The sequence below is a fragment of the Zea mays genome, chromosome 1 (genome assembly GCF_902167145.1).
Source record: "Zea mays cultivar B73 chromosome 1, Zm-B73-REFERENCE-NAM-5.0, whole genome shotgun sequence".
Taxonomy (NCBI): domain Eukaryota; kingdom Viridiplantae; phylum Streptophyta; class Magnoliopsida; order Poales; family Poaceae; genus Zea; species Zea mays.
In genome coordinates this window covers 192771420-192782144 of record NC_050096.1, presented here as the reverse complement: position 1 = coordinate 192782144, position 10725 = coordinate 192771420, and positions in this window count along the sequence as shown.

Genomic DNA, 10725 nt, shown 5'->3' with positions numbered 1-10725 from the left:
TTTGGTGTTGCTGGTGTGGTGGTGGGGGTGGAGGAGGTACGATTTGTACTTCCTGACGGTGTTGGTAAGCGTGGTGCGATGGATGCGGAGCGGGAGCATGGATATATGGTGGAGGGGGTGGTTGGTAATTATGCGCGACAATTCTAGGATTGTCGGCTGGATGCGCCCGCGCCATTCTGTCTCTGGTGGCCTTCGTTTCGGGGCAGTCTTTGGTTTGGTGGGCGCAGTCTTCGCCGTGGAAAAGGCAGTAGAACCGGCGCGGCGGCTGCGCGCGCCCTCGGCCCCTGCCGCGAGTTCCGTTTCCGCGGCCCTGGGGGGGATATTCCTGGCGACGAGGGGGGTCAGCAGCAGGCTGCTGGTTGGCGATGTTGTGCACTTGCTGTTGACTGCGGCCATCTCGACCGGAGTCTGGTTGCGGAGTCCTCGTCCACGTGCGGCTGGACTGCGGGGCATCTTTGGGCTTCCGCTGCGACTCAATCTTGCGCTGGTGGAGCTCTTCGGATTTGGCATATTTTTCAAAGAGCTGATATAGCTCCTGGAGGTTTTTGGGTGGATCTCTGATACAATGACTGTAGAGGACGTCGGCACGAAGGCCACTGATGGCGTAGTAGATAGCGATCTGATCATCGACGGAGGGCAGCTGTGACTTGAGTGTTAGGAATTTGCGGTAATACTCCCGCAGAGTCTCCTTTTCTAGCTGCTTGCAAAGCGAGAGCTCGGCCAGGGCGTCGGTGTCTGGGCGGTACCCTTGGAAGTTGAGCAGGAACTTGTCTCTGAGACTTCTCCATGAATCAATGGACAGCGGAGGCAATCTGGTGAACCAGGTGAGTGCTGGGCCCTCTAGGGCGATGATGAAAGACTTCGCCATTGTGGCGTCGTCCCCTCCGGCGGATGCAACGGCGACTTGATAACTCATTATGTACTGCGCCGGATCGGTGCTGCCGTTGTACTTGGGATATGCCCCTGCTCGGAGGTGTGGCGCTATTTGTACAACGGCAGCACTTGGAGGTGTGGCGCTAGGGGACTTCGCTCGTCGAGGTAGTTGACCCCTTGGAATGGCGCGCCGTGCTGGAAGGCGTGGTCATGCTGGGGGAAACGCGGGTTCTCCGGCTGCGCCCGGTGTTGCAGGGGTGGGCCATGCTGCAGGCCGAGGTGGCCTTCGCGCGTGTCCTCCGGTTGCGCGCGCTGCTGAAGGGGTGGCTCTTGCTGTAGACCGAAGTGGCCTTCGCGCTGCATCAGCGCGATCTCGCGCTCGAGGTCTTGGGCCTTCTGCTCCTCGTCGCGTATCATCTGCCGCACCTTGGCTAGTGCGGACACACGTTGGCGCTTGGCTTCCAGTATCTCTTTCTGCCTCTGGAGATTGCGGTTCTTGAGGCGCAGGGCGCGCAGCTGTAACTGTTCTTCTGTTGAGACGCCGAGGACCTCACCGTCCTCGGTGAGATCCGCGCCCTCCACTGGGGCGAAGCCTGGGGGCGGCTGCGATTGTCCTTCGGGCCCGCAGGTGCGGAAGGTGTCGTCTTCGCAGGTGCGGGGAATGTTGTCTTCAGTGGGCTCTTGGTGGGTGGATTGGGTGAGGACGAGGGCCTTGCCCTTTCTCGCGGCCAGCAGTGCTGCCTTCGCAGCCTCGTCAGCCTTCGGGTTAGCTCTCTTGGGTGCCATCGCGGGTGGTCTTGTCGTAGCACGAACGGTGGGCGCCAAATGTTGGAACTTGCTCTCAGCAGCGAGGAGGCCAACAAGGATGAACAGTGGTGACAACAGGGATACGTGCTCGGGGGCAAATAGCTCTGTTAATGTCTAGCCTCTCACGGGCACTGTGTGGGGGTATTTATAGGTATCTGAGTGCCCAGCGCCTCGTGTTAAGGACGCATGTGCCCTCGGACACCTAGTTTATCCCCAGAATATTCCCATAAAGCAGGGTTACAAGCTGTACTTACAAGAATGCCTTTACAAACTAGGCCCGTAACACAACGGCGGTCACGCGGGGCCCGTTACAATGGGCCAGATCACACGTGGGCCTCAGAGCAGGACGAGGCCGTGCTGCGGGGAGACGTCACCGCAGGCCTTCGTCTGGTGCTGAATGAAGCGAAGGGTGTCCCTGCCCGTTTTGTCTTCGTCAAACCAGCGACTGCAGCGAAAGGCGACGAGCGAAGGGTGGCGTCTCTGCCTTCGCCCCAACAGCGCCATTGTTGCGCGGGTCCAAGTGCAAGCCTCGCTGCAAGAGCGTAGCGCCAAACTCCAAGTGCAAGCCTCGCTGCAAGAGTGAAGTGTGCGACCGCCTCGTCCCTCCTCTACCAACTCAAACGCTCATCCCTGACTAGCTACGGGCGCTACCTAGCCACGTGGAGTGTGCGGTCTTCGAAGGGGCATTCCACGAGGATAGTCTGGCCCTGGGTCAAATGGTATCCCACTTTGATGAGATTTACGCGGGTGTGATCGCGGAAGCGTTCGCCGTCAGGTGGAGTGACGAGGACCTAGATGCAATCGAAGGGCAACTACATCCCCATGCCCGTCTACTTGCTAGCCGGGTGGATGTGAAGATGCTCTTAAGGGGACCCTCAAGCTTAGATCCGTCTCCCGACGCGTAGTCATTTTTCCTGTCGTCCTTGTAATATATCTTTGAAAACTCAGGTGTGAACGTTTTGGCAAAACTCTTATGGGCGCCTTGTTTTGATGTGGTTAATTCTTCGAATCGTGGTGAAGTAAAGCGTCTTGGGACGCTTCCTCCCCAGCCCCCGAGCAGGACGTGGCAACCTGGTCGTCACGTTCTGCTTTTTGGTCACAAAGTCATTGTTGTTCTTGAGTTTGTTTAGTCATGGGTAAAATTTTCTTAGATTTTCTATGTTCCATGAGTTAGTCAGCAGGTTACCGTTGCTGTCTTTGAGTTTGTATGCTCCTAGACAGATAATTTGAGGCGATGATTTAGGGCCCTTCCCATGGTGGCAAGAGCTTGTGCTTATCCTTTGGGGTCATCACCCTTTGCAACACCAGATCCCGGCGTTAAATGACCGGTCACGCAATTGTCGGTCGTGGTAGCATCGCAGGTCTTTTTGTTGGTATTTGGCCATTGGATTATGACCGTGTCACGTGTCTTGTCGAGCACGTCAACGACGAGCTACGCATCCGTGGTTGCTTCTAGGTCGTCATAAGCCATAGTCTTTGGGGAGCCATATTATAGTTTCGCGGGCAATGCAACCTCTACGCCAAACAGCAGGCAGAAAGACATGCAACTTGTTGCCCTGGATGGCGTGATTTGTGTCACACCCGGCTATAAGGAACAAAGCCAGGTGCATCTCATACATGCGCCAAAAAGACAACATATATAATAACAGAGTGTATATAGATAAATATCACAATAATCAGAGTATTTATTTGTCGGCGTTTCGAGACCGGGGGTCCCTCGGGCCGACGAGTGAGTGTCGCCGCGTGCCCCAGCCCAGATGGGTCGAGCGCGAGGGCGAGCGCGAAGGGGGGAGAAGCGAGGCGGCCGGAGACCGGCGTGAGAGAGGTGGGAATCCCGCGGCCTTCGTGTTCGTCCCGCGCCCAGGTCGGGTGCGCTTGCAGTAGGGGGTTACAAGCGTCCACGCGGGTGAGGGAGCGAGCGGCTTCCAAGCGAGCGCCTGTCTCGTCCTCGTCCCCGCGCGGCCAACCCTCTCTAAGAGGGCCCTGGTCCTTCCTTTTATAGGCATAAGGAGAGGACCCAGGTGTACAATGGGGGGTGTAGCAGAGTTCTACGTGTCTAGCGGAGGAGAGCTAGCGCCCTAAGTACATGCCGATGTGACAGCCGGAGAGATTTTGGCACCCAGCTGGTGTGATGTCGTGGCCGTCGGAGGAGCGATGGAGCCTGGCGGAGGGACAGCTGTCGGAGCGGTTGAGTCCTTGCTGACGTCCTCTTGCTTCCGTAAGGGGGCTGAGAGCCGCCGTCGTCACAGAGTATGCGGGGCGCCATTATTGCCTATCTGGCGGAGCTAGCCAGATGGGACACCGGTCTTGTTCCCTGCGGCCCGAGTCAGCTTGGGGTAGGGTGATGATGGCGCCTCCTGTTGACGTGGCTGGCCTGCGCCCTAGGTTGGGCGATGTGGAGGCTCCTCCGAAGCCGAGGTCGAGTCCGTCTTCCATGGCCGAGGCCGAGTCCGAGCCCCTGGGTCGGGCGAGGCGGAGGTCGTCGGCAGAGGCCAGGGCGGAGTCCGAGCTCTGGGGTCGGGCGAGGCGGAGTTCATCGTCTTCTGGGGCTGAGCCCGAGTCCGAGCCCTGGGTCGGGCGGAGCGGAGTTCGCCGTCTTCCGGGGCTTAGCCCGAGTCCGAGCCCTGGGTCGGGCGGAGCGGAGTTCGCCGTCTTCCGGGACTTAGCCCGAGTCCGAGCCCTGGGTCGGGCGGAGCGGAGTTCGCCGTCTTCCGGGACTTAGCCCGAGTCCGAGCCCTGGGTCGGGCGGAGCGGAGTTCGCCGTCTTCCGGGACTTAGCCCGAGTCCGAGCCCTGGGTCGGGCGAAGCGGAGCTTCCTATGGTGCCTTTGGCAGGGCCTGACTGCCTGTCAGTCTCACTCTGGCAAGTGGCACTGCAGTCGGAGTGGCGCAGGCGGCGCTGTCCTTCTGTCAGGCCGGTCAGTGGAGCGGCGAAGTGACGGCGGTCACTTCGGCTCTGCCGGGGGGCGCGCGTCAGGATAAAGGTGTCAGACCACCTTTGCATTAAATGCTCCTGCGACTTGGTCGGTCGGTGCGGCGATTTAGTCAGGGTTGCTTCTTAGCGAAGGCAGGGCCTCGGGCGAGCCGGAAATATGTTCGCCGTTGGAGGGGGGCCTCGGGCGAGACGGAAATCCTCCGGGGTCGGCTGCGCTTGTCCGAGGCTAGGCTCGGGCGAGGCGTGATCGAGTCGCGCGAATGGACTGATCCCTGACTTAATCGCACCCATCAGGCCTTTGCAGCTTTATGCTGATGGGGGTTACCAGCTGAGAATTAGGAGTCTTAAGGGTACCCCTAATTATGGTCCCCGACACTAGCCCTCGAGCCTCGAAGGGAGTGTTAGCACTCGCTTGGAGGCTTTCGTCGCACTTTTTTGCAAGGGGACCAGCCTTTCTCGGTTGCATTTTGTTCCGGTGGGTGCACGCGAGCGCACCCGCCGGGTGTAGCCCCCGAGGCCTCGGAGGAGTGGTTTCACTCCTTCGAGGTCTTAATGCCTCGCGTAATGCTTCGGCTGGTCTGGTTGTTCCCTCATGCGAGCTGGCCGTAGCCCGGGTGTACGGTCGGGTCCCAATTTCTCGGGCTGGTATGTTGACGCTGTCAACGGTTCGGCCGGAGCCGGGTTTGCGAGAGCAGCCCCCGAGCCTCTGCACAGGGCGAGAGGGCGATCAGGGACAGACTCGACTTTTTTACATACGCCCCTGCGTCGCCTTTCCGCAAGGAGGAGGGGGGGAAAGCGCCATGTTGCCCTCGATGGGCGCCGAACATGGTGTCTCCGGTGAGCTGCAAGCGGGTAATCCGAGTGGATGTCCGTGCCCCGTTCGTTAGGGGTCGGCTAGGGGCCCAGAGGCACGCCCAAAAGTACCTGCGGGTGATCTGCCGGACCCGGTCCCCTGGCGACGGGGTCCGAGGGCTCGATGCCTCCCTCTGATGGGATTCCGTTACAAGATCGCTCCCGCTGGTCTCGGAAATGTCCTAGGGTACCTCGGGAGCGCAGCCCGAGCCTTGGTTATGTATCGAACGTACCCATGGTCATCCCTCGCTCGGCGTTTGAGGCGGCTGTGAACCCTTCGGGGGCCAGCCTTCGAACCCCTGATCAGTAATGGGCGCGGAGCCCGAGTAGCCTGAGGCGGTCGTGGAACCCTTCGGGGGGCCGGCCTTCGAACCTCTGACCAGTAGTGGGTGTAGGGCCCACGCGATCTGAGGCGGCTGTCGAACCCTTCGGGGGGCCAGCCTTCGAACCTCTGATCAGTAGGGAGGCTCGGAGCCTGGTTCCTTCACGGGGAAGGATCCTTTTCGGGGTATCCCCCTCTCCCGGTCCCTGTTGCAAGAGAGAGAAAGAGGAAAAAAGGAAAAGGATACGAAATCGAACGACGCGGCGTACCTTTTTTGGCGCGGTTATTACGGCGAAGGCGAAGCGTCGCCCGCTTCTCCTGCCAGAGGCGCCGCCTGTCCCGCCGCAGAGTTAATGCGACGGGGCGAGTGGTTGGCGGGGCGGCCGTTGCGCGTGCGCGAGCCGTTCGAGGAATGGAACACGGGCGCATTGTCTTCACGCCGTGAGAGAGGGTTCTCTCGCTGCCCCCGGATGGGACGTGAGCTTGGCTGACGACGTGACCACTGCTCCTGCCTGCCTGCCACCGTCATTACTGCCGGCCCATTTTTGGCCGCACTGACCGCCGCGCCAGGCTGGCGCTGCTGGGTCGTGCGCTGGGTCGCCTCGAGTCGCGGTATTGGTTCCACAATCGAGGAGGCGCGGTGGTGGCGCAAGTGGCGGTGCAGTTTCTTGCATGAAGCATTCGACGCGCCGGTTGCATGACACGTGGGCCTGGGCCTCCATGCTGGGCGTGTCGGGAGTCGGAGAAGCGTGTCCACTTGGCGCGGTTGCATGCCGCCTGCATGGCCGCCCGCCCCTTTCGCCCATTGGTCTGGGCAAAAGTGGAGGGTCACTTGTAACCGCTGGGCGGTCGTGTGCACCGCGCGTGGCGGTTTGGCTTCTTCTGCTCTGAGCCGGCTTGCATGACATGCGGGACCCAGCCCCGCGCCGCAGGGGAGGGCCTTGGAGCGTGTTGGAGAAGACTCAGCCCGTGACGGCTGGGGGCGCAAGTAGGGAGAGTTGCCTTTAAAAGGAGGGTGACCCCCTTCGGAAGGCGACCATGTCTTCGCGCTCCCTTATGCATCGTGTCTTTCCACCTTCTAAGCCCCCGGATGGGGGATACCCGCCGTCTTTTCGCCTCATCGTTGGAGGAACGCAACTCCGTGGGAGTTGGTACCTTTCAGCCATCGTTCGGCTTCAAGGATTTTCATCATGCAGCCCGGCTGCACCCCTCCGCCGGCGGTCACCCAAGATGGTGACCTCCAGCTTGATGGTGGGGGAAAGCGAGCCGGGCTGCGGCCTCTGCCCCTCCCTCAGCCTCAAGGATTTTCATCACCAGGGCTGGGGAGGGGAGTGTGCCGAGTTGGGGTCGGCCCCTCCGTGGGCGGTGGCCCGCTCCTTCACTCAGTGATCGGAGGGAAGGGCGGTCGTCGTCCGTGGCGCCGGCAGCTGCACCGTGCCCGGCTCTCGGACGCGAGTGGCTTCGGAGCCGCTCGCGGCGCCGGCGTCTGCCACGGCAGCTGAAAGAGGTTCTTCCGCCGGCGAGATAGCCAGGGCCGGCCACGGACCGACCTCCAACTCTACGGCCTTCTGCCCGTCCTTGCCTCACGAGTTTGGGCATGGGCGGGGGCCTCTTGGCAGCAGCATCCGCCCTGAGGTCAGTGCTGCCGCTGTTCGGCCCCCCGGAGCAGAAGTCGTCGTCGTCGCTGCTGCTGGAGCGGGCGACGGCGCGCCGTTCGTCGGTCTTCTGTTGCTCCGCAGGCCCTCCCCCATCGAGTTGGGTTGTTCGTACCCGCGGAGGGGGAACCGGAGTTCCGTTTGTAATGGCACTTTGAATGCCAGTGTTTTTGTTCATTGTGGCTGTCGAGGCCTGAACATGTATGTAATTTTGGCACGGAGCCGTGTTTTTTCCTCATTTTCGAGCACTAAGACTCGCCTGTTGGTTGTCTGAACCGCTTCACCAAGCGTGAGTCGCCCCGTGTCAAGGTGATGAGTGAGGTATCCGTATCCCGGAGGCGTGGGAGTCCCTCGGCTCGGTCGGCCTTGCCGCTTACGCGCACTTTCACCCGTCCATGAGGCTCTGTCACCGACTCAGTCGAGAAGGCTCGAAGGATCGCTTCGGCAGAAGAACTTCCGAACGTGAAGACTTGTTCGGTCCGCGGAACCACTTATCCGAACGTGAGTTACTTATCGCAGAAGGTGATGAGTGAGGTATCCGTATCCCGGAGGCGTAGGAGTCCCTCGGCTCGGTCAGCCTTGGCTGCTTACGTGTACTCCGTCGTTTTCAGGATCCACTTTTCGAAGTAGTCAAAAAGCACGAAAGATATTCTAGCAGAGGAGATCTTTTTTCGAGGAAAATTTCGACATAGGGGGTTGCCCCCCTTTTTAGCCCCCGAGGGAGGGTCGGGCTTTGCCGAGGCGAGGCCGACCCTTCCTTGATGACTAAACTTTGCGTGGGTGCGAGGTATATGAACAACTTGAAAACATTTTTAAGGGTAGAAGTGACGTAGCTGTTGGATGTTCCAAGCGTTGTCGTAGACCTCGCCTTGACTGTTGGCCAGCTTGTACGTTCCGGGCTTCAGAACTTTGGCGATGACGAATGGTCCCTCCCAGGGGGGCGTGAGCTTGTGCCTCTCTCGGGCGTCTTGTCGCAGCTGAAGCACCAGGTCGCCCACCTGGAGGTCTCGGGATCGGACCCCTCGGGCGTGGTAGCGTCGAAGGGACTGCTGGTACCGCGCCGAGTGTAGTAAGGCCTTGTCCCGAGCCTCCTCCAGCTGGTCCAGCGAGTCTTGTCGGCTAGCTTGGTTGCTGTGATCGCTGTAGGCCCTCGTCCTCGGGGAGCCGTATTCCAGGTCTGTGGGCAAGACAGCCTCGGCCCCGTAGACTAGGAAGAACGGCGTGAAACCCGTGGCTCGGCTCGGCGTTGTCCTCAGGCTCCAGACCACCGAGGGGAGTTCCTTCATCCATCGCTTGCCGAACTTGTTGAGGTCGTTGTAAATCCGAGGCTTGAGCCCTTGTAGAATCATGCCATTGGCACGCTCTACTTGCCCATTTGACATGGGATGAGCCACAGCGGCCCAGTCCACCCGGATGTGGTGATCCTCGCAGAAGTCCAAGAACTTTCTGCCGGTGAACTGGGTGTCGTTGTCGGTGATGATGGAGTTCGGGACCCCGAAGCGATGGATGATGTTGGTGAAGAACGCCACCGCCTGCTCGGACCTGATGCTGTTCAGAGGTCGGACCTTGATCCATTTGGAGAATTTGTCGATGGCGACCAGCAGGTGCGTGTAGCCCCCGGGCGCCTTCTTCAAGGGGCCGACGAGGTCCAGACCCCACACAGCAAAGGGCCAGGTGATGGGTATCGTCTGCAGAGCCTGAGCGGGCAGGTGGGTCTGCTTCGCATAGAATTGACACCCTTCGCAGGTGCGGACAATTCTAGTGGCGTCAGCCACCGCCGTTGGCCAGTAGAAGCCTTGTCGGAAAGCATTCCCGACAAGGGCTCGAGGCGCTGCGTGATGGCCGCAAGCCCCCGAGTGTATCTCTCGCAGGAGTTCATGACCTTCGGTGACGGAGATGCATCGCTGGAGGATGCCCGAGGGGCTGCGGTGGTAGAGCTCCTTCTCATCGCCCAACAAGACGAACGACTTGGCGCGCCGCGCCACCCGCCGAGCCTCGGCTCGGTCGAGGGGTAGCTCTCCTTGGTGGAGATATTGCAGGTACGGGGTCTGCCAGTTTCGATCAGGTGTGGCCCCGCTTCGCTCCTCCTCGATGCGCAGTGCCTCACCCTCGGAGGCCGAGGGTACCTCGGGCTGAACCGAGGGCGCCTCGGGCCGAGCTGAGGGTGCCTCGGGCTGTGCCGAGGGTACCACGGGCTGGACCGAGGGTACCTCGGGCTGGACCGAGGGTACCTCGGACTGGGCCGAGGGCGCCTCAGGCTCGGGCGTGTCGTCGATCTTGACAGAGGGTTGATGCAGATCCCGAGAGAAGACGTCCGGGGGAACCGTTGTTCGCCCCGAGGCTATTTTAGCCAGCTCGTCCGCAGTCTCGTTGTAGCGCCGAGCGATGTGGTTAAGTTCGAGCCCGTAGAACTTGTCTTCCAGGCGCCGAACCTCATCGCAGTAGGCCTCCATCTTCGGGTCGCGGCAGTGGGAGTTCTTCTTGACTTGGTCGATGACGAGCTGTGAGTCACCGCGGGCGTCGAGGCGCCGGACCCCTAGCTCGATGGCGATCCGCAACCCGTTGACCAGTGCCTCATACTCAGCCACATTGTTGGACGCCGGGAAATGGAGGTGTAGCACATAGCATAGGTGTTTCCCGAGGGGCGAGATGAAGAGTAGGCCTGCGTCGGCTCCCGTCTTCATCAGCGACCCATCGAAAAACATGGTCCAGAGCTCCGGTTGGATCGGAGCCGTCGGTAGCTGGGTGTCGACCCATTCGGCTACGAAGTCCGCCAAGACCTGGGACTTGATGGCCTTCCGAGGGGCGAACGAGATTGCCTCGCCCATGATTTCCACCGCCCACTTTGCAATCCTGCCCGAGGCCTCTCGGCACTGGATGATCTCCCCCAGGGGGAAGGATGACACCACAGTTACCGGATGAGACTCGAAGTAATGTCGCAACTTCCGCCGCGTCAGGATCACTGCGTACAGCAGCTTCTGAACTTGTGGGTAGCGGATCTTGGTTTCGGACAATACCTCGCTAACGAAGTAAACTGGCCTCTGAACGGGCAATGCATGCCCCTCTTCTTGCCTCTCGACCACAATCGCGGCGCTAACCACCTGAGTGGTCACGGCGACGTAGACCAAGAGGGCTTCTCCAGCAGCTGGAGGCACCAAGATAGGCGCCTTTGTGAGGAGCGTCTTCAAGTTCCCGAGAGCTTCCTCGGCCTCAGGGGTCCAAGTGAAGCACTCGGCCTTCCTTAAGAGGCGGTACAGAGGCAGACCTCTTTCGCCGAGGCGT